The 25,295-nt window shown below is 42.8% G+C and overlaps 1 protein-coding gene across 2 annotated transcripts in view; it reads left to right on the forward strand.

Moving 5' to 3' along the window:
* The first annotated feature begins 378 nt into the window (after positions 1–378).
* Positions 379–25,295, forward strand: part of LOC110522748 (plexin-B2-like) — a 237,112-nt gene continuing 212,195 nt past the window's right edge. For both annotated transcript variants that reach the window (XM_036968738.1, XM_036968737.1), the window contains exon 1: positions 379–815. The gene's annotated coding sequence lies outside the window, so the exon portion shown is untranslated. The remainder of the gene's footprint in view (positions 816–25,295) is intronic.

Genomic DNA, 25,295 nt, shown 5'->3' on the forward strand with positions numbered 1-25,295 from the left:
TCTTGAGGTTGGAGCGTTGAGCTAGTAACCAAAAGGTTGCTGGATGGAATACAAAAACGAACAAATTGAAAAATCTGTCGATGTGCCCTTGAGGAAGGCACTTAACCATAATTTGCTCCAGGGGTAGCGTACTACTGTGGCTGACCTTGTAAAACAACACATTTCACTGCACCTATCCGGTATCTGTTCCAATATTATTTTTTAACTGAATGTGAACTCGCATGCATGAGCTATTTCAATACCTTCCCTTCATTACAATGATTTGAAGCCGGTGGCGACCGAATACCATATTAAACTACTTGCTCCTTCGCTTTTCTTGATATTTTGTAACCATTGCCTGGCAGTCAGTGAACTATACAGTCTTTTGCGTTTTGGAAGGGGGAGGAGAATAATTCCTCTCTCGTCCCGGTCGATGTTGCGTTCTTCCTCTCCACGCATTCCCCACTATAATGTCATGGTTCTCAAATGCAATGTCACTCAAGGCGGATGTGAGCGGATCTCACAGGTGTATTGCCAATTTAGCCAGAGTTCGAGAAGAAACACCTGGAATCATCATGTGATCCTGTACCTGGGCGTGGAGAAAGTGCCTGTTATTTTCTGGACTCTTGTTGAGTGTCGTCTTTCCGTAGGAATTGTCAACCAGTGCCCCACTGTATTTTCTAAGGAACAGTGCCTTTCTGTAACCCTTTCCGCGCGAATTCAGGAAGAGTAAAATGTGAACTTTACATGCATTTTGCTTGGGGGTTATTTTACATTTTTAGGGGGACTTTGAAACCCAACGGCTTGTGTTTTTGCAACTATACTGTTCTTCCAAGGTGAGTTTGACGGGTGTTCTCCCGCTACAGCAACGGACCCAGTCTGTCTTTTATATTCTATACATTTTAGAAGCGAATTCAAATACATCTTCGGGTCAGTTAGAATATAGCTGGCTGTATACTCATTTGCTGCGTAAACATCTGCTGAATTTACAATTGCGATGATAGTAGTACATGTATTACTTCCGATAATAGCGCCGCTGTACAACAGACATGACACGATGAGACACGCATGTTTTGCACATTTGTCTTGAAACCTCAGAAAACGTATCCCTTGAATTCACATATAAATGTAGGTTACATATTGATTGGAAGTATTGTCTTTGTCAGATTAAATGTTTTTCCTCCAGCATTATGAAGTGATGCAACTGTATGGAAATAATGCTTTATGAATGGTGAACCTGAGTTTTGTTTGAGTAGTTTAAACACGAAATGGATTTCTGTAGTCACTCAGTACTAGTTGCTAAACCGCCCATAGCACATGCACTTGTATGAGTAGATACAGTCTAGCCTACATTTAACCCATTCATAGCTAACTACATTTAGCGCCTATTGACAATAGTATCTGCTTTGGGAGTTTGGTTAAGAGCCCCGACTCTCGTAATGAATCTTAAATCGCATCGCTTGTGGTAGGTGCGGTTTTGAAAACGTAACATGCAGCCCAAACCGCAAGTGTTGCGTGCGAGAGCGTTGCAAAATAATTGTACAAATACATGTTATTCAATGATTTCACCCACACTGCTCCGCACGTCAAGGTGCGTCTGCGTAGCCAGGCGCTAAAAAACTAACTAGGTTTCCCCTTTTATCTGTGGATTAATTGTCTGAGTAGAGAACACTCAATTTCGTGTGACTCAAAATGGGTAAAAATTCTAAAATTATCCAGCAAAAAAGGGACCATGTGCATTTCAGGTAAAATAATAACCCAGTGTTTATCTCCTAGGACAAATTAGCTAGCAACAGTAATCTAGCTAAATTTCCATAAATATTTAATGTGTGTTTCGACCTGTCCCCAAATTAATATAGTTGGTTCACAGTTGGTTTTAGTATTCCTGCGAGTCATGAACGCATCTGGTGGGGATAGACAAAATCGATGGCGCATGCGGATGCATGTGCGAGTCAGTTTGGTCAACATATAAGGAAGGTATCATTCATATCAGCAAGAAATACTTTTAAAAAAAGGTTAAATTACTACACACCTTTATGGGTTTAGGGTGTTCCCACACGGCCATATATCCATGTTACAGTACTTGTTTACAAAAGACAGAGGTGGCCACCTGTGCTAATTAATCAGCACTCTCTTAAAACCTGTGTGTAAGCTTAACTGGGGAGGAAGTGTAGTTTGTCAACTGGAGGCACACAGAGCAAATGGATCTGTGCAAATCTGCTACAGTAAGTGTGTCTTTTTTATTTTAAAGATTATTTCTCACTGATGTGAAAGATCTGGGGCATATCGGCATGTTTCAAAAACCGTTTTGGCAAACAAGGATTATTGACGTTTCTAAACGTTAAAACACAGCTTTGTAGTTCACACGCGGCGGAAGCTAATGGAGAAGGGTGTTCGAGAGCTAGCCTACAGTGAATTCTGAAAATATTCAAACCCCTTGACTTTTTCCACATTTTGTTACATTACAGCCTTATCCTCAAATGGATTGCATATTTTTCTCCCTCATCAATTTCCTCACAATAACCCATAATGACTAAACAAAAACAGGTTTTTAGAAATTTTTGCAAAATGTATAAAACTTAAAAATAACTGATATCACATTTTACATGCAATACCAGTCAAAATATTGGACACACCTACTCATTCAAGGGTTTTTATTTATTTGTACTATTTTATACATTGCAGAATAATAGTGAAGACATCAAAACTATGAAATAACACACATGGAATCATGTAGTAACCAAAAAGTTTTCAACAAATCAAAATACACTGCTCAAAAAAATAAAGGGAACACTTAAACAACACAATGTAACTCCAAGTCAATCACACTTCTGTGAAATCAAACTGTCCACTTAGGAAGCAACACTGATTGACAATACATTTCACATGCTGTTGTGCAAATGGAATAGACAACAGGTGGAAATTATAGACAATTAGCAAGTCACCCCCAATAAAGGAGTGGTTCTGCAGGTGGTGACTACAGACCACTTCTCAGTTCCTATGCTTCCTGACTGATGTTTTGGTCACTTTTGAATGCTGGCAGGTGCTTTCACTCTAGTGGTAGCATGAGACGGAGTCTACAACCCACACAAGTGGCTCAGGTAGTGCAGCTCATCCAGGATGGCACATCAATGCGAGCTGTGGCAAGAAGGTTTGCTGTGTCTGTCAGCGTAGTGTCCAGAACATGGAGGCGCTACCAGGAGACAGGCCAGTACATCAGGAGACGTGGAGGAGGCCGTAGGAGGGCAACAACCCAGCAGCAGGACCGCTACCTCCGCCTTTGTGCAAGGAGGAGCAGGAGGAGCACTGCCAGAGCCCTGCAAAATGACCTCCAGCAGGCCACAAATGTGCATGTGTCTGCTCAAACGGTCAGAAACAGACTCCATGAGGGTGGTATGAGGGCCCGACGTCCACAGGTGGGGGTTGTGCTTAGAGCCCAACACCGTGCAGGACGTTTGGCATTTGCCAGAGAACACCAAGATTGGCAAATTCGCCACTGGCACCCTGTGCTCTTCACAGATGAAAGCAGGTTCACACTGAGCACATGTGACAGACGTGACAGTCTGGAGACGCCGTGGAGAATGTTCTGCTGCCTGCAACATCCTCCAGCATGACCGAGATCCTCAGACCCCTTGTGAGACCATATGCTGGTGCGGTTGGCCCTGGGTTCCTCCTAATGCAAGACAATGCTAGACCTCATGTGGCTGGAGTGTGTCAGCAGTTCCTGCAAGAGGAAGGCATTGATGCTATGGACTGGCCCCAGAAAAAAGTATTTAATAAGAATATTTCATTCATTCAGATCTAGGATGTGTTATTTTAGTGTTCCCTTTATTTTTTTGAGCAGTGTATATTTTATATTTGAGATTCTTACAAGTAGCCACCCTTTGCCTCGATGACGTCTTTGCACATGCTTGGCAATCTCTCAACAAGCTTCACCTGGAATGCTTTTCCAACAGACTTGTGAAGGAGTTCCCACATATGATGAGCACTTGTTGGCTGCTTTTCCTTCACTCTGTGGTCCAACTCATCCCAAACCATCTCAATTGGGGTGATGTCGGGTGATTGTGCAGGCCAGGTCATCTGATGCAGCACTACATCACTCTCCTTCTTGGTCAAATAGCCTTACACAGCCTGGAGGTGTGTTGTGTCATTGTCCTGTTGAAAAACAAAAGATAGTCCCAGTAAGCGCAAACCAGATGGGATGGCGTATCACTGCAAAATGCTGTGGTTGTCATGCTGCTGAAGTGTGAATTCTTGAATTCTAAATAAATGACCAACAATGTCATCAGCAAAGCACCCCCACACAATCACACCTCTACCTTCATTCTTCACAATGGGAACCACACATACGGAGATAATCCGTTCGTCTCACAAAGATACAGCGGTTGGAACCAAAAATCTCAAATTTGGACTCATCAGACCAAAGGACAGATTTCCACCTGTTTAACCCCATTGCTCGTGTTTCTTGGCCCAAGCAAGTCTCTTCTTATTATTAGTGTCCTTTAGTAGTGGTTTCTTTGCAGCAATTTGACCATGAAGGCCTGATTTCACGTGGTCTCCTCTGAACAGTTGATGTGGAGATGTATCTTTTACTTGAACTCTGAAGCATTAATTTGGGCTACAATTTCTTAGGCTGGTAACTCCAATGAACTTATCCTCTGTAGCAGAGGTAACTCTGGGTCTTTCTTTCCTGTGGCGGTCCTCACGAGAGCCAGTTTCATCATAGTGCTTGACGGTTTTTGCGACTGCAAAAAAAGAAACTTTCAAAGTTCTTGACATTTTCCGTTTTGACTGACCTTCATGTCTTAAAGTAATGATGGACTGTCGTTTCTCTTTGCTTATTTGAGCTGTTCTTGCCATAATATGGACTTGGTCTTTTACCAAATATGCCTATACAACACAACTGATTGACTAACACATTTAGAAGGAAAGAAATTCCAGAAATTAACTTTTAAATGTTTTTTTTTTTTTTTACCCCTTTTTCTCCCCAATTTCATGGTATCCAATTTGTTAGTAGCTACTATCTTGTCTCATCGCTACAACTCCTGGGCTCGGGAGAGACGAAGGTTGAAAGTCATGCGTCCTCCGATACACAACCCAACCAAGCTGCACTGCTTCTTAACACAGCGCGCATCCAACCCGGAAGCCAGCTGCACCAATGTGTTGGAGGAAACACTGTGCACCTGGCAACCTTGGTTAGTGTGCACTGCGCCCGGCCCGCCACAGGAGTCGCTGGTGCGCGAAGATGACAAGGATATATATCCCTACCGGCCAAGCCCTCCCTAACCCGGACGATGCTAGGCCAATTGTGCGTCGCCCCACGGACCTCCCGGTCGCGGCCGGTTACGAAAGCCTGATTCTCTGATGGCACAGCTGGTGCTGCAGTAGAGCGCCCTTAACCACTGCACCACCCGGGAGGCCCCCACAAATTAACTTTTAACAAGGCACACCTGTTAATTGAAATGCATTCCAGGTGACTGTTGACTGATTGTTAAACACTTTTTTTGGTTACTGCATGATTCCAATTGTGTTATTTCATAGTTTTGATTACTTCTATTATTCTACAATGTAGAACATTTGTAAAAATTAAGAGAACTTTGAATGAGTAGGTGTGTCCAAACTTTTGACGGGTACTGTAAGTAGTCAGACCCTTTAGTCAGTACTTTGTTGAAGCACCTTTTGGCAGCGTTTACAGCCTCAGTCTTTTTGGGTATGATGCTACAAGATTGGCACACCTCTATTTGGGGAGTTTCTCCCATTCTTCTCTGCATATCCTCTCAAGCTCTGTCAGGTTGGATGGGGAGTGTTGCTGCACAGCTATTGTCAGGTCTCTCCAGAGATGTTCGATCGGGTTCAACTCCGGGGTCTGACTGGGCCACTCAAGGACATTCAGAGACTTGTCCCAAAGCCACTCCTGCATTGTCTTGTCTGTGGGTTGTTGTTCTGTTGGAAGGTGAACCGTCATCCCAGTCTGAGTTCCTGAGCTCTCTGGAACAGGTTTTCATCAAGGATCTCTCTCTACTTTGTGCCGTTCACCTTTCTCCATTCAGGTTTCCTCCAGATGTTCGACTTGGCATTCAAGCCAGAGAGTTCAATCCTAGGTGCCTTGGCAAACTCTAAGCTGGCTGTCATGTGCCTTTTACTGAGGAGTGGCTTCCATCTGGCCACTCTACCATAAAGGCCTGATTGGTGGAGTGTTGCAGAGTTGGTTGTCCTTCTGAAATGTTCTCCCATCTCCATAGAGGAGCACAGGAGCTCTGTCAGAGTGACCATTGGGTTCTTGGTCACCTCTCTGACCAAGTCCCTTCTCCCCCGATTGCTCAGTTTGGCCGGGCGGCCAGCTCCAGGAAGAGTCTTGGTGGTTCCGAACTTCTTCCATTTAGGAATGATTGAGGCCACTGTGTTCTTGGGGACCTTTAATGCTGCAGACATTTTTTGGTACCCTTCCCCAGATCTGTGCCTCGACACAATCCTGTCTTGGGTCTCTACGGACAATTCCATTGACCTCATGGCTTGGTTTTTGCTCTGACATGCACTGTCAATTGTTGGACCTTATATAGACAGGTGTATGACTTTCTAAATCATGTCCAATCAATTGAATTTACCACAGGTGGCCTCCAATCAAGTTGTAGAAACATCTCAAGGATGATCAATGGAAAAAGGATACCCTAAGCTCAATTTCAAGTCTCATAGCAAAGGGCCTGAATACTTATCTAAATAAGGTATCTGTTTTTAATTTTTTATCATTAGCAAAAAATTCTATAAACCTTTTTTCTCTTTTTCACTATGGGGTATTGTGTCTAGATTAATGACCCCAAAAAAGATAATCCATTTTAGAATGAGGCTGTAACGTAACTAAATGTGGAAACAGGAAGGGGTCTGAATACTTTCCCGAATGCACTGTATCTCATTCATTTGTACAAAGTGATCCATGCACTATGAAGTTATACAGTTCACTAAGAAGGCATTTGCCTAGATCCTTATGATGACCACTTCATGAATGCATTTACCTTCACAGGCTTCATTAGTATTGCATGTGTAGTAAACCATGCTGTGATTAACTACGTTGGTTGTGGAGACATGTCTAATTTGACTAGGCTGTTCTCTGCTTGTCTCCTTCTCACAGTAACATGTGAAGACAGAATAATGGTCCTGGCAGCCTGTAAACTGTAGAATAGCTGATTAGTCATCACGACTCCACAAGAAACATCTCTCACACAGTCTCATACAGGCAATCTCGCTGAGCCTGACCATGTGAAACACTTCCCTGCCTCCGAGTCGGCATGTGATTATGTATTTTGATTGGTACTGTTTGTTTTTAACTTTCTTGTGGAGAACATGTAGATAGTCGTCCCATTCATGTCCTCCTCGAATCTCCTGAGTAGTGCTGTGAGTCTGTGTCTCTCTGGCCCCGGCCCTCTGCTCTGCTCTCTCACTGTATAGCCTTGTTGTCTGTCTAAATCGTCCTTTGATTCCATTTCGCTGAGCCACCCACCCCTCACATACAGACCTACTGTACATGGGATGCTCCATCTCCTGGGGATTATCCCCATTAAATGACATTAACAAACGTTGTCGTGGTGGAAATTGATTAGTCCGGGTCGGGGTTACTCCACTCGAGGGGAATCAGGAAGGGTGGTCGGGTGGGCATAGTTGGTTGGTAGTTTTTTTTTGTTGTTGTGGGGGGCGGTGTCACTCGGCCCGAACTCCTGACACAGCAAGTCTGGGTTTCCAATAAGGGCCATCTGCTCAAAGGAACACACAGTGAGGCAACCTAAAACCAGGTCTCTCTGTCTCTCTGTCTGTGACCCACAATGCCTCATTCAGGGATTATCTCATCCTCCCTGAATAAATAGACACATTATCTGTGTGGAGGGGAGGAGAGCGACCGGTCAGGGATAAATTATTTTTCCTGCTCCCCACAAGCGTGAAAAATACAAACATACCACACTTGTTCATTACATATGCTCTTTTCATTTTGAAGATGCCACATTTCTCATAGGGTTTTGAGGGTTTTGTAATTCTCGTCAGTCAAATCGAAGCTCATACTATGTATCTAACGCAAGTTATAAAAAAACTCAGGGAATAGCAGACATTACAACATGCCTAAACAGCGTAATAAATCTTGGAATATTGTACCACTGTAGTCATGGTTGGTGTTAGCTTTGTACATTGATTTTTTGTGATGTCCATTCCACTGCACTTATTTTGGTCTTGTGAAATCCAACATTGCAAAATGTAGAAACTTTCCTATGTGACTTGTTTAATTGCTCATAGCTTCCCTTATATGTACTCGCCATCTGAGGACACAACTGTTCAGCGTAGGCATAAATCATACAGCATCTCTCTATCCAGATAGTTTAGTCTCTTGTCCTGCTGGTCTGCTGCTGATATGCTATACTTCATTTCATAGACTTCCGGCTGGTCAAATGTAGTTAAATCTATCCATCCTTTGTCTCTTTGTATGCGTTCTACAGAATTAGTAGGCATAACCTCTTGGTCCTTTTCATTTCTATAAAGTACAGCCTTAATCCTGGTTAGCTATGTAAAGCCCGTCATCACCACCCTACCCCAATGCAGCCCAAACCCAGTCGCTGTACTGCTAGAGCATCTCATGATGATGACCCCAAATGTTCCATATATCCTTTTCAAAATGGGCGCAGAATTTTAAACATCAAATACCATGCTATTACATGTGTACAATATATGGCTAGGTGGCTGATGTTAGCCTGGCTTGTTCTTATTTGTCTGTCAGAACTAGGCCTACACCTTTTATATTGTGGCGGGGGTGAGAAATAGGGTATGGTTATGGGGGTGTCGATTTTGCATTAATTCAGGCTCAGGAGAATAGCGATTTCCTTCAGATTGGAGATCGTCTTTTTTATGTTGGGTGGATTCTCCTGTGATGAGGCGGCATCATGCTGAGGTGCTTCTGTGATCTCATCTCTTAGCATTTGCTGCTGCCACCCCTTGTCCTAATGCCCTTGGCCTTACTGGGCACCGTCCCAAACGCTGGCCTCCTAACCTCTCCCCTTCTGGCTCTGTCATGTCGCTGCCTATGCTTCATGGTGAATCACTTTAGAAGCTCAGTAAATAAAAATGTCTCTTGCAAAATCAGGGATAATCCAAAAACACGAAAAAGCAGACTGCGTGCACAAAGAAAGACAGTTCACTGAACTATTTTCATGTTATTTACTATATTTAGAGCAGATCATTTGGGTTAGTGGTTGTAACACAGCTATACAGTACATGTCTATACACCACAAAGCCCCTGCCTTTCTATCCCCGTCCCCTCCACCACCCCTGACTCTTGAGATCTGTTACAGCTGATACCAAAGCCGTTGTAGTAATGACAGGCCCACAAGGTGAGATCACATTCATTCTCACACTTCCTCTCCAACAGCTGGCAGCTCAGCTGGGCTGTGACTGTGTTTGCTTGCAGGGGGCGGGGTAGGGGCATGCCTCTGTCTGTAGTGTAACTTCCTCCCCACCCCACCATGCTGCTCAGAGACCCTCTAGTTCCTACCACCCAACCCCACACAGCCAACACCATCCAAGGCTTTAGCTCCTCACTACTATTGACTCTCAATACTGTAGGGGTCCACTTAAGCCCTCGGCCTTCACCATAATGGCTTCATCCACACTCTGCAGGGTTCGCTTTACCCCTCAAACAACCTTGACACTCTGACTCAACCCACACTGCTTTCATCCTATGCCGATGCTCTCCACAGTGCTCTCAACCTACCCATGGCTCACTCCACACCACTTCTCATCGCATGCTGATTCTCGGAACACTACCCACTCTCGCCAACTTTGACTACTATCATCTTTAGGTCTTTACCTTGAACTATTCTGAGTCTGACTCTTCTCACAGAGGAGTTCATAAGAGTCAGAGAGAGAACGAGAGAGATAATGTGTCGTAATTCTGTAATGCACACATGTTCTGGAAATATATACATTATTTGGGAAGGATGAGGGAGGGAGATAACTTAATTGCTCGGTTGAGAGATTATACATTGTTATGCGTGGGAGTGAGCAGTAATAATATTTCATAGGGATAGAGCCAAGAGGGAGATAGTTGATATGATATAAGGTGGGGTGTAGGACTGGGAATTGTCAGGGACCGCACAATACTAGAGGTCATGGGTAGATTGGTCGTCTGACAATTCTGGCAAATGCCAGAAGGGCCGGACCATCTTTTATTGGGGTGGGCTGGTCAAATTTTTTTTTTTTTTTTTATATATATTTATTTGATAAAAAATGACACAGCTGGCAGAGTGGCCCTGTTTTTTTTTTAATGACTTTTGCACAGTTCCTCTGCTGGCATAATAATCTGTAGTATATGGGGCATTTGTCTGACCAAGCTGGGCCGGCCTGGTTTTCTGATTGGCTGAGCTGAGGTGGCGCAAATTCACATTCAAAGTCAAACGCGCATCATCAAAGAATTTCCGAGCCGGTTTTCGAGCTGGTCATGGGTGCACCTCAGCCACGCTCAAAGTCCTAAGCGATATCATAACCACCATCGATAAAAGACAATACTGTGCAGCCGTCTTCATCGACCTGGCCAAGGCTTTCGACTCTAACCGCATTCTAATCGGCAGACTCAACAGCCTTGGTTTCTCAAATGACTGCCTCGACTGGTTTTCCAACTACTTCTCAGAGTTCAGTGGGTCAAATTGGAGGGCCTGTTGTCCGGACCTCTGGCAGTCTCTATCGGGGTGCCACAGGGTTAAATTCTCTGGCTTTTCTCTGTATACATCAATGATGTCGCTCTTGCTGCTGGTGATTCTCTGATCCACCTCTACGCAGACGACACCATTCTGCATACTTAAGGCCATTCTTTGACACTGTGTTAACTAACCTAAATGCATGCTCTTCAAACGATCGCTGCCCACGCCCGCCCGCCCGTCTAGCATCACTACTCTGGACGGTTCTGACTTAATATGTGGACAACTACAAATACCTAGGTGTCTGGTTAGACTATAAACTGTCCTTCCAGACTCACATTAAGCATCTCAAATTCAAAATTAAATCTAGAATCGGCTTCCTATTTCGCAAACAAAACATCCATCACTCATGCTGCCAAACATACCCTCGTAAAACTGACTATCCTACCGATCCTTAACTTCGGCGATGTCATTTACAAAATAGCCTCCAACACTCTACTCAGCAATTTGGATGCAGTCTATCACAGTGCCATCTGTTTTGTCACCAAAGCCTCATATACTAACCACCACTGCGACCTGTATGCTCTCGTTGGCTGGCCCTCACTTAATATTCGTCGCCAAACCCACTGGCTACAGGTCCTTTTATAAGTCTTTGCTAGGTAAAGCCCCGCCTTATCTCAGCTCACTGGTCACCATAGCAGCACCCACCCGCAGCACGCGGTCCAGCAGGTACAGTGCCTTGCGAAAGTATTCGGCCCCCTTGAACTTTGCGACCTTTTGCCACATTTCAGGCTTCAAACATAAAGATATAAAACTGTATTTTTTTGTGAAGAATCAACAACAAGTGGGACACAATCATGAAGTGGAACGACATTTATTGGATATTTCAAACTTTTTTAACAAATCAAAAACTGAAAAATTGGGCGTGCAAAATTATTCAGCCCCTTTACTTTCAGTGCAGCAAACTCTCTCCAGAAGTTCAGTGAGGATCTCTGAATGATCCAATGTTGACCTAAATGACTAATGATGATAAATACAATCCACCTGTGTGTAATCAAGTCTCCGTATAAATGCACCTGCACTGTGATAGTCTCAGAGGTCCGTTAAAAGCGCAGAGAGCATCATGAAGAACAAGGAACACACCAGGCAGGTCCGAGATACTGTTGTGAAGAAGTTTAAAGCCGGATTTGGATACAAAAATATTTCCCAAGCTTTAAACATCAGTTTTATATCTTTATGTTTGAAGCCTGAAATGTGGCAAAAGGTCGCAAAGTTCAAGGGGGCCGAATACTTTCGCAAGGCACTGTATATTTCACTGATCCTCCCCAAAGCCAACTACTCCTTTGGCTGCCTTTACTTCCAGTTCTCTGCTGCCAATGACTTTAACTAATTGCAAAAATCACTGAAGCTGGAGTCTTATCTCCCTCACTAACTTTAAGCATCAGTTTTCAGAGCAGCTTACCGATCATTGCACCTGTACACAGCCCATCTGTAAATAGCCCATCCAACTACCTCATCCCTATATATATATTTTAGCTCCTTTGCACCCCAGTATCTCTACTTGCACATTCATCTTCTGCATATCAGTGTGTAATTGCAATATTGTAATGATTTCGCCACTATGGCCTGTTTATTGCCTTACCTCCCTAATCTTACTACATTTGCACACACTGTATATAGATTTTTCTATTGTGTTATTGACTGTACGTTTGTTTATCCTATGTTTATCCTGTTTTGTTGTTTGTGTCGAACTTGTTCTCAACTGGCCTACCTGGTTAAATAAAGGTGAAATGGAAAAAGTGGAAAGAGAGTGAGACCCACCCAGTAAATGTGTGAAATTAACCAATTAATTTGCTAAAAGTTCTGGTTCTGCTGGTCCGAGAGCTGTGTCTGTGAGAGATGACAAATCAGCTGCTGTGATGTAACCAAGGTAGGAAGAAAACAGAGAAAGACATGCTCACACACAATGACACAGATCATGTAGCCTACTGCTGCCAGTTAGGCCTAATATTTTGGCTGTATATTGTATGAAATACCTTTTCATATCTACTAAAGGGGGGATTCGGGGGAACATTCAGACACTAGGCTACTTGCAATGTAGCCTAACACAAGTGAATAGAGTAGTATTTGTATTTATTATGGATCCCCATTAGCCAAAGCAGCAGCTACTCTTCCTGGGGTCCCTCAAAATTAAGGCAATTTATACCATTTTAAAACATTACAATACATTCACAGATTTCACAATGCAATGTGCGCCCTCAGGCCCCTACTCCCCCCACTACCACATATCTACATTACTAAATCCATGTGTGTGCATGTGTCTGTGCCAGTGTTTGTGTTGCTTCACAGTCCCCGCTGTTCCATAAGGTGTTTTTTTTTTAAATCTGTTTTTGAATCAAATTTTACTGCTTGCGTAAGTTACTTGATGTGGAATAGAGTTCCATGTTGTCATGGCTCTATGTAGTACTGTGTGCCTCCCATAGTCTGTTCTGGACTTGGGGACTGTGAAGAGACCTGTTGTGGCATGTCTTGTAGGGTATGCATGGGTGTCCGAGCTGTGTGCCAGGAGTTCATAAATAAAAGTACTGATGAAGTCAATCTCTCCTCCACTTTCAGCCAGGAGAGATTGACATGCATATCCAAGGACCAGCCGTGCTGCCCTGTTCTGAGCCAATTGCAATTTTCCTAAGTCCTTTTTTGTGGCACCTGACCACACGACTGAACAGTAGTCAAGGTGCGACAAAACTGTAGTAGCTAACGTGTGTAGTGTTGAGGCATCCGCATACATAAAAATGTGGCTTTACTCAGTCAGTAGCATGTCGTTAGTAAAAATTGAAAAGAACAAGGGGCCTAAACAACTACCCTGGGGAATTCCTGATTCTAACTGGATTATATTTGATAGGCTGTTTGGGAAAGGCGTGCCGCTATCGGGACACCTCGACAACATCCGGTGAAATTGCAGGGCGCCAAATTCAAATTAAATTACTATAAATATTTAACTTTCATAAAATCACAAGTGTAATACATCCAAATAAAGCTCCACTTCTTGTTAATCCAGCCGCCATGTCAGATTTCAAAAAGTCTTTACAGTGAAAGCAAACCATGCGATTATCTGAGGACAGCACCCCGCATACAAACACATGAAAAACATATTTCAACCAGGCAGGTGCGACACAAAAGGCAGAAATAGTGATATAAAAATGCCTTACCTTTGATCTTCTTCTGTTGGCACTCCAAAAGGTCCCAGTTACATCACAAATGGTCCTTTTGTTCGATAATGTTCTTCTTTATATCCATAAAAACTCAGTTTAGCTGGCGCGCTTCAGTCAATAATCCATCCAGTTTCCCTCCATCAAAATGAATCCCAAAACGTTTCTAATAAACTTTTCCAAACAAGTCAAACAACGTTTATAATCAAACCTCAGGTATCCTAATATGCAAATAAACAATACATTTTAGGACGGAGAATAGTATGTTCATTACCGGAGATAAATAAGAAAGAACGCACTTTCATCCACACGCTTGGAAACACTACAGCCCAAATGGGAACCACCTAGAAAAATTTCAATTTCTGGGTAATTTTTCCAAAAAACAGCCTGAAACTCTTTCTAAAGACTGACATCTAGTGGAAGCCATAGGAACTGCAATCTGGGAGGACTTGGCCTTATAATTAAAGTTCTAGCCATTGAAAATAGTGGTAAGCTGAATTTCTTTTTTTGGGGGGGGGATAGTTTGTCCTTGGGGTTTCGCCTGCCATATCAGTTCTGTTATACTCACAGACATGACTATAACAGTTTTAGAAACTTTTTTGAGTTTTCTATCCAAATCTACCAATTATATGCATATCCTAGCTTCTGGGCCTGAGTAACAGGTAGTTTACTTTGGGCACGCTTTTCATCTGGACGTCAAAATACTGCCCCCTATCCCAAACAAGTTTTAAAGAACACCCTATGTGTTCTGTTAGACAAGGAACTCGTTATTCACATTATAGCAGGGGATGCAAAGCCATAACACAAGTTTTTCCAGCAGTAGACTATGATCAATAATGTCAAAAGCTGCACTGAAGTTTAACAAGACAGCCCCCACAATCATTTTATCATCAATTTCTCTCAGCCAATCATCAGTCATTTGTGTAAATGCTGTGCCTGTTGAGTGTCCTTCCCTATAAGCATGCTGAAATTCTGTTGTCAATTTGTTTACTCTGAAATAGCATTGTATCTGGTCAAACACCATTTTTTTCCCCCAGAAGTTTGTTAAGGGTTGGTAACAGGCTTATTGGTTGGCTATTTGAGCCAGTAAAGGGGGCTTTACTATTCTTGGGTAGCAGCATGACTTTTGCTTCCCTCCAGGCCTGAGGGCATACTCTCTTCAGTAGACTTAAATTGAAGATGTGGCAAATAGGAGTGGTAATATCGTCTGCTATTATCCTCAGTAATTTTCCATCTAGATTGTCAGACCCTGGTGGCTTGTCATTGTTGATAGACAACAATTCTTTCACCTCTTCCACATTGACTTTACGGAATTCAAAAGTACAATTCTTGTCTTTCATAATTTGGTCCGAGATACTTGGATGTGTAGTGTCAGCGTTTGTTGCTGGCATGTCATACCTAAGTTTGCTAATCCTTTGCCAATGGAAAAAGTCATTAAAGTAGTTTGTAATATCAGTGGGCTTTGTGATGAATGAGCCATCTGATTCAATAAATGAAGGAGCCGAGTTGGCTTTTGTTCCCCAAAATTTCATTTAAGGTGCCCCAAACCTTTTTTACTACCATTCTTCATATAATTTGTCTTTGTTTCATAGTGTAGTTTTTTAAAATTTAGTTTAGTCACATTAATTCTTAATTTGCAGTATGTTTGCCAATCAGTTGGGCCAGACTTAATTGACAAACCTTTTGCCTCATACCTCTCAACCGTACAATTTTTCAATTCCTCATCAATCCAAGGGGATTTAACAGTTTTTACAGTCATTTTCTTATTTAATGGGTGCGTGCTTATTAGTAGCTGAAATAACTAGTTTCATAAATGCATCAAGTGCAGCGTCTGGTTGCTCCTCATTACAGACATGAATTACTACAAAACTTCTTGTATGACCTCTTATACACTATATTAGGCCCAGCCTTTGGAACTTTGGTTTTCCTAGATATGGCTATTAATTTGTGATCGCTACATCCTGCGGATATGGATACTGCTTTCAAGCAAATATCTGTAGCATAAGTAAAAATGTGATCTATACATGATGATGATTTAATTCCTGTGCTGTTTATACCTACCCTGGTAGGTTGACTGACAACCTGATCCAGGTTGCAGGCACTGGTTACAGTTTTAAAAATATTTCCTGAGTGGGCAGCTTGATGATAGCCAGTTTATTTAAATCACCCAGAAAATAAACTTCTCTGTTGATATCACATACATTATTAAGCATTTCACACATGTTATCCGGATACTGACTGTTAGCACTTGCTGGTCTATAGCAGCTTCCAACTATAATGGGCTTTAGGTGAGGCAGATGAACCTGTAGCCGTATTACTTCAACAGTATTTAACATTCAATCTTCTCTAAGCTTTACAGGAATGTGGTTCTGAATATAGACAGCAACACCGCCTCCATTGGCATTTCTGTCTTTTCGGTAGATGTTATAATCATTGCTGCCTCTGTCTCATCAAAGGTATTATGTAAGTGCGTTTCAGAGATAGTCAGAATATGAATGTCATCTGTTACAAGCAAGCTATTTTTATTTTGCTTTACTGGGAAGCTTATCAGAGGTAAACTTACTCATGTTATTTTCATTGGAGCTGATAGTGCAGGGTGAGCTGCATAAAGTGGTCTTGCTACTATTGCACACCGCCTCAGTGCTAACAGTGTAACTCTGGTTTATAGGCTCATGATTACTGCTTCCAATAGCTGTAGGATAAACAGATTGCCTGTTATAACTTATAGGTAAGGTAATAGCCATCTACTAGACATTTATACACTGCATTTTATTAAACACAAGTCATCATGTAACGGTAAATTTGGGGACGGTCTGTGTATTTTAATTGTTTTATCAATGTATATTCGCTTCTGAATTCCAGTCTCTTCAGCCCAGCGAGTGGGTTTATGAGCTGTAGTAACAAGTGACCCTGGTGTTGGATTACATTACATAGTCACCGCCACTGGGGACTGGAAGGTCCCGCTTATCCCCTGTCTATTTCATTCGCTGAAAGGCCCTCCACATCTTGGCAGAAAGACGCACACTGTGAAACGAAGTACAACACAGAAGGTTGTGTATTGAATCCAATAGACCAAAACAGAGAGAGGGGGATATAGAGAGACTGACAGTTCCTTTTAATATAGCCATTGCCTGTATTAAACAGCCAAAACATTCATTTTTACTGCAGTGGGCTATATCAGTGGGCTAATTATTAGTCTTAAACAAATCTACTTTGAAACAAAAGTATACACCTTACTCACATTGTTATGGGCTTAAAAAACAAGATACATGTACTATGTTAGATATAGAGTTGACATTTTATAAAATGTTGAGTTTGCATCCCATTATTTTACTTTATATTCAGACCCCTTTATTTTTTCCACATTTTGTTACATTACAGACTTATTCTAAAATGGATCATTTTGATCAATCTACACATAATACCCCATAATGACAAGAAAAGCATGTTTTTAGAAATGTTTGCAAAAAACCCTGAAATACCTTATTTACATAAGTATTCGGACCCTTTGCTATGAGACTAGAAATTGAGCTAAGGTGCATCCTGTTTCCATTGATCATCCTTGAGATGTTTGTACAACTTGTTTGGAGTCCACCTGTGGTAAATTCAATGGATTGGACATGATTTGGAAAGGCACACACCCATCTATATAAGGTCCCACAGTTGATGGTGCTTGTCAGAGTAAAAACCAAGCCATGAGGTCAAAGGAATTGTCTATAGAGCTCCAAGACAGGATTGTGTCGAGGCACAGATCTGGCAAAGGGTACAAAACAATGTATGCAGCATTGAAGGTCCTCCATCATTCTTAAATGGAATAAGTTTGGAACCACCAAGACTCTTCCTAGAGCTGGACGCCCGGCCAAACTGAGCAATCTGGGGAGAAGGGACTTGGTCAGAGAGGTGACCAAGAACCTCATGGTACTCTGACAGAGCTCCAGAGTTCCTTGGGGAGATGGGAGAACAATCCAACCATCTCTGCAGCACTCCACTAACAGGCCTTTATGGTGGAGTGGCCCTACAGAAGCAACTCCTCAGTTAAAGGCACATGACAGCCTGCCTGAAGTTTGCCAAAAGACACCTAAAGGACTCTCAGACCATGAGAAACAATATTATTTGGTCTGATGAAACCAAGATTGAACTCTTGGACCTGAATGGCAAGCGTCACGTCTGGAGGAAACCTTGCACCAATCCTACGGTGAAGCATGGTGGTGGCAACATCATGCTGTGGGGATGTTTTTCAGTGACAGGGACTGGGAGACTAGTCAGGATCGAGGGAAAGATGAACAGAGCAAAGTACAGAGATCCTTGATGAAAACCTGCTCGAGTGTTCAGGACCTCAGACTGGGAAGAAGGTTCACCTTCCAACAGTACAACGACCCTAAGCACACAGCCAAGACAAAGCAGGAGTGGCTTTAGGACAGGTCTCTGAATGTCCTTTGAGTGGCCCATCCAGAGCCCGGACTTGAACCCGATCAAACATTTCTGGAGAGACCTGAAATTAGCTGTGCAGCAACGCTCCCCATCCAACCTGACAGAGCTTGAGATCTGCAGAGAAGAATGGGAGAAACTCCCCAAATACAAGTGTGCCAAGCTTGTAGCGTCATACCCAAGAAGAGCCGAGATTGATGGAAAAAAACTAAAATATCAATTTTAGAATAAGGTTGTAACGTAACAAAATGTGAAAAAAGTCAAGGGGTCTAAATACTTTCAGAATGCACTGTACATCACAGAAGACTAAAATATAACAACACATTTGACATAGAAACATCAGATTTTTGAGCGTTTAAAAAAATAAATATATATTTATAACATTCCACCCATGAGGCCACTAGGTCATTTCACTGCAGGAAAGGGCTACAAAGAAGTTGGAGAACAAGTTATAGGATGGAAAATACTGGAGTTTTGGCACAGGTGCAGTCAACTATCGCTACCCAGTAAAAACAAAATCGATACTTGGAGTCAAAGTATCGCTATAATATCGTCCAAAATAATATTGCGATATCTGACCATTTTTTTTGCCCCATCACTAGTGGGTTGTGAACTGAGGGAAAGGAAGGGGAAGCCCTATTAAGATTGTCCGCCTAGAGGAAAACATGATCCTCATTGCTCATGAAAAAGGCTGTATTAGGAACATAGCTGGTGAAAACTGTCAGAGTCCCCGAGGTGGCATGGCATAGCTGGGGACCTTACGCAAGTGTGTTAGACACAATTCAGTCCTCCTGGGCCAAGCGTTCCTCTCTTCTCTCTCCCTCTTTACTCTCCCACATGCCCTAGCTAGCTGAACTGACAGGCTGACACAGACAGACTGGATGGGCTTTAGATTTTGCCTACGGATTGGAAACGTCATCATGTCATTCTGCCTACCCAGAGCACTGGCATGAGTTCATCCATCTAGACACCCTGGATGGAAAATTAGGGATTTGAAAACTCTTTCAAGCCAAGATGAGAAAGGTGTACCTTCAGCCCCTTGGAATATTAGTAAATTATTTATATTCCAGAGTCATTTTGGTGTGAGGAGAGAGAGGGGGAGAGATGGAGAGAGAGTCTAATTTATTTGGCCGTGGATGTGAATACAGAGTTTTCGTCCCCCCACCCTGCCCCTCACGAAGCCTCTTTCTCAAAGCCAAGGACCCGGATCACGTTTTACGCATGTGTTATTTTCTTTTTTTATTTTCGGTGTTATTTTTCTACGTAGCTGCTGCTCACACTCCCCCTCCCTTCATGTTTCTCACTTTACTCACCCTTTTCTGAACCATGGTGATGTAGCCTGTGTTTCTGCCTCATATTTCTGAACAGCTGAAATAAAATCCCTTCAGCGATTTGAACAAACATGCAAGACCATTATGAAGGCTACAACCATCTCTGTCTGTTGTAACGGATATTGCAGTTGCACAAGCAGGACGCAGTCACTCCACTTTGCATTGGAAGATGGCGCCAGAAGAAATGGCAGCCGTTATCCTCGTCATTGCCAGGAGAAAGAGACGCAGGTATAGAGGACACCGGGCAGGGTGCTTTGTAAAGATCCACCGACAGCAAGTGGGAAATCTGCCTTTACCATCAATATTACTTGCCAACGTACAATCATTGGACAATAAATTAGAGGTACGATCACGAATATTCTACCAACGGGACATCAAAAACTGTAATAGCTTATGTTTCACCGAATTGTGTCTGAATGACGACATGGAAAACATTCAGCTGGTGGGATATACTCTGCACCGGCTAGATAGAACAGCACACGCACTCCTAAGACGAGGAGGGGCAGTCTGTGTATATTTGTAAATTACAGCTGGTGCACGAAATCTAAAGAAGTCTCTAGATTTTGCTCGCCTGAAGTAGAGTATCTCATGATAAGCTGTAGACCACACTATTTGCCAAGAGTTTTCATCCACAGAAAAAGTCGGAAGTTTACATACACATTTAAACTCAGTTTACACAATTCCTGACATTTAAACCTCGTAAAAAAGTCCTGTATTAGGTCAGTTAGGATCACCACTTTTATTTTAAGAATGTGAAATGTCAGAATAATAGTAGAGAATGATTTATTTCAGCTTTTATATCTTTCATCACATTCTCAGGTTGAGAGCTTTAAGTTCCTTGGTGTCCACATCACCAACAAACTAGAATGGTCCAAACACACCAAGACAGTCGTGAAGAGGGCACGACAAAGCCTATTCCCCCTCAGGTCCTCAGATCCTCAAAAGGTTCTACAGCTGCACCATCGAGAGCATGGTTGCATCACTGCCTGGTATGGCAACTGCTCAGCCTCTGACCGCAAGGCACTACAGAGGGTAGTGCGTACGGCCCAGTACATCACTGGGGCTAAGCTGCCTGCCATCCAGGACCTCCTATACCAAGCAGTGTCAGAGGAAGGTCCTAAATATTGTCAAAGATTCCAGCCACCCCAGTCATAGACTGTTCTCTCTGCTACCGCATGGCAAGTGGTACCGGAGCGCCAAGTCTAGGACCAAAGGGCTTCTCAACAGCTTTTACCCCTAAGCCATAAGACCCCTGAACAGCTAATCAAATGGCTACCCAGACTATGCATTGTCATTATGTCCCCCCTACTCATCTACCCTGCCAACCTTTCTGTTACGCTGCTGCTACTTTCTGTTTTACATCTATGCATTGTCACTTTAACTAATCCTACACATACATCTTAGCTCAAATAGCCCGACTAACCTGTGCACATTGACTCTGTACTGGTACCACCTGTATAGAGCCTCGCTTCTGTTATTTTTTGTACTGTTTTTTTTTTAATATCTCTTTACTTATCTATTGTTTACCTAATACCTACAGTCGAAGTTGTAAGTTTACATACACTTAGGTTGGAGTCATTACAATTAGTTTTTCAACCACTCCACACATTTCTTGTTAACAAACTATAGTTTTGGCAAGTCGGTTAGGACATCTACTTTGTGCAATTTTTCCAACAATTGTTTACAGACAGATTATTTCACTTATAATTCACTGTATCACAATTCCAGTGGGTCAGAAGTTTATTTAAGGGCTTGTAAGTAAGCATTTCACTGTTGTATTCAGTGCATGTGACAAAAACGTTGATTTGATGGAGCAAAAACAATCTGGGTTTTGTGCAATGATGTATGCTAATCTTTGTAGTTACTGCCATATCGTAGCCACTAGCCAGAGTTACTGAAAAAGAACACTACTGTACTTTGACTGGCTGTCTGCCTCCTGCTTAGCCAATGTTTTTGAAAAAGAATACGGATGCTGCATTGTGGCATACACCAGATAGGTGCAGTGAAATGTGGTGTTTTAGTATGACACTCCTTTTTTTGCAATGATTCAAAAATAACATTAAATTGCTAATTAGGATTATTGTCTGTGTCTTGCTTGTGTTTGATATGCCGCTAAGATAGCTGCATGTAACTCCGCACTTGAGTTTTGCATTGGGGTTTGTACGAACATGTTGATCATGTCTTTTGTGCACAACATCTAAATAGCTGTATGTAGCCGTATCCAACTTTGAGCCTAATAAAGATGAGCTGACGCGTCATTTCAGTTCAAATTGATATGTGGCTTTCTTAAAGAGATTTGGACATGGAAGCAGACTTAAGTTAACACATAATTTAAAAACTACAGAGCCACTTATTCTACCTGTAATATCATTTTTTAAAGCTTTTGTTTTTGAATGAGAGTTGTGGCGTTTGGAGTTTAATCTTAGCTCAGCTCAGGCAGCACCGGAGGGTGCAATTAATTTGTACCCATGTGAGCAATGTCACACTTAATCCTGAAAACGGACCGATTTCCTCACACCATTTGTAATTATCACCTCCGCTATACAGCTAATATGAAGTCCAGCTGCTTCCTGTTTATGTGGTGGGAGCAGATATTGCACTCCTGCTTATTTTTGCTGATTAATTATGAAGTAGTAAGTGGGCCAGGCAAGCAGGGCTTGTGTTGTGTGACAGATGCATGAAGGGTCAGTGCATTGCCAACAGCTGGAGATGATAAAGGTCACAATAAATCAAATCCAAATCGGATGTTATTTGTCACATACACATGTTTTGCAGGTGTTATTGCGGTTGTAGCGAAATGCTTGTGTTTCTAGCTCCAACAGTGCAGTAATATCTAACAATACACACAACCTAAAAGTAAAAGAATGGAATTAAGGAATAAATAAATATTAGGATGAGCAATGTCGGATTGGCATAGACTCAAATAGAATAGAATATAATACAGTATATATACATATGTACAAAAACATTGTTTTACCAAACACCAACCTGAGAGAGGCAGCGAGGTGGAGAGAGGGAGGTGGAGAGAGGGAGGTGGAGAGAGGAAGAGAGAGAAATGGAAAGCGAGAGAGGAAGTGAGAGAGACTTGAGACTACTCAACTGGCCGTGGAGTACAATGTGAAGGAGATGCAAGTTCAGTCAGTTAGTGAGACGTGATGAAGCTAACTTTATAATGAAGTGCACAATGGTTGTGGAAGATACTTGTTTATGACACCACCCAAGACTACATCCATGTCCTTGTGTTTCCATAATGAGCAGTGTAACAGGGTCATTCGGTAGCCTACACACCAAGACCCATTAATAACAAGCCCTTAGAGGAATTTGTCCAGTTACTGAGCCTCGGGCTAAAACCAACATCACAAGGTCGGCATCAGCTGCCTCTCATGTGTATACTACTCACAGACAGATTTAGAGCAGGCAGCAAACAGTTTGGTGTTTTCTAGTTAGCACCCCAATCCCCTTGTGGCCATTGGTGTCAACGGTGGTATCCCAGAGGAAATGTGGTCTGACTGTTTTTGTTGGATTAGGCAAGAGAGGGGGGGGGGGCGGGGCGGGGCATGTCATGTCATGATGTTGGTTCAGCCTTTAGGGTTCCTTAAGGATCAGGTCCCGGAAGGTGAGATTAGTAGCTACGGACTTGGTTAACATCAGCCAGGGTTCCTCTGTGGACTTTAGAGTCACGGGGCATGTCTGACTGTCTTGTCTGGTGGTGCATGGATGCAGGCCTTCATTCCACAGTGGACTGGTGGTAAACTGCTGGAATCCCAGCTATGCCCACTAATTAGCCAGCCAGGACCAGAGCACATGGACAGCGTGTATAGACCGGAACACCCAACAACTTCCTGTTGTTCAGTTCACCCTATCGCCCTATCTCTCTCAAGGTCACTTTCTTGTCAGCCTTCATTATCACCCTGTTTCTTTTTTTTATCCTGCTGCCTTTTTTCTCCTCCTTCTCTCTCTTTTTCATTCCTCCTCTATTTCTTTTTCACTCCCTTTCGTTTGTCCCTGTAGTCTGTGTGGATATGAATCTTCTAGCCCTCCCCGGGCGTGGATCTGTCTCCTGAAATGCAGATCTTGGTGGAGGTGTCACCATAGCTGTGTGTCTAGTGTGTCTGTGTGTGCCCCCCAGCCTCCCTCTCTTGTTCAGAAACAGTAGTGATGACATTCATTATTCCACACTGACTCATCTTGTTACCACAGGACAGACTCCAAAGCCCTACACTCTGGTTTCACCTCTGCACAGTTGTTAAGGAGGTTGAGAGCGATTTTAGTGTCTGCATCTACATCTTACGAGCTCATTCAATTCTGGGACTGTATCCGTATTTCACTGAGATGTCCCACAAGTTGATGATGTTCATCTTGTTAAGATTATATCTGTGATGTTCTGTAAACTTAACCCTTACACACTGTTTGTTTTGTTTCACCCAGAGGCATGGCACGGTATCTCTCAGCGTTGCCCCCATGTACAACAGTGTTTTTATGTTAACCCTGTGCAGGGAAACTGTTTTCTGCTTTTAGCCAACCAAATGACAGACCTTGCTCCATGACATGACATCACAGTCTGTGTCAGATTCCCCCAAAATAATGCCTTATCGTGAAGTCAAAATACTAGAATTTTGTCTTCGAAATCGATACCATGTTTAGTATCACGATACGCAATACCATCACAATATTCGATATCAAAACGATACCACAGCAACAACAAAAAAAAGAATATTAACCAAAGTCACAATGACACTTCATCCAATCTCAGTTACTGCTCTTTTCAATCAGTTGCTGCTCTGTACCTACATAACAACATAATGGTAATAATTTATTTGAATGATAAACTGGGCAAATCAAGATCAAGTTTTTGGTTGCAATCAAGTTTGATATTGGCAAATTTTGCATTATGGTTTGCACAAACACAGTATAGGGTAGTAAATTGATATTAGCTTCAGCTATAAGCTAACCTAACAAGGAAAGTTGGCCTACAAAGCTGAAAGCTAATGGTATCTTCTTGCGTCACAAAGTGTTCTAGACTGTATAGACATTGTTTTGAAAACAGTAATTAACAGTTAACATTTCTACATGCCATGTCGCATTATTCAAGCATGTTAACTTCTGTGCCGCATGAGTGGGGAGCTAACATGATGTAGCCCAGACTCCCAGTGTAGGCTGTGGGGAGCTGACATGATGTAGCCTAGACTCCCAGTGTAGGCTGTGGGGAGCTAACATGATGTAGCCCAGACTCCCAGTGCAGGCTGTGGGGAGCTAACATGATGTAGCCCAGACTCCCAGTGTAGGCTGTGGGGAGCTAACATGATGTAGCCTAGACTCCCAGTGTAGGCTGTGGGGAGCTAACATGATGTAGCCCAGACTCCCAGTGCAGGCTGTGGGGAGCTAACATGATGTAGCCCAGACTCCCAGTGTAGGCTGTGGGGAGCTAACATGATGTAGCCCAGACTCCCAGTGCAGGCTGTGGGGAGCTAACATGATGTAGCCCAGACTCCCAGTGCAGGCTGTGGGGAGCTAACATGATGTAGCCCAGACTCCCAGTGTAGGCTGTGGGGAGCTAACATGATGTAGCCCAGACTCCCAGTGTAGGCTGTGGGGAGCTAACATGATGTAGCCCAGACTCCCAGTGTAGGCTGTGGGGAGCTAACATGATGTAGCCCAGACTCCCAGTGTAGGCTGTGGGG

The sequence above is a fragment of the Oncorhynchus mykiss genome, chromosome 30 (assembly GCF_013265735.2).
Source record: "Oncorhynchus mykiss isolate Arlee chromosome 30, USDA_OmykA_1.1, whole genome shotgun sequence".
Classification (NCBI taxonomy): Eukaryota; Metazoa; Chordata; class Actinopteri; order Salmoniformes; family Salmonidae; genus Oncorhynchus; species Oncorhynchus mykiss.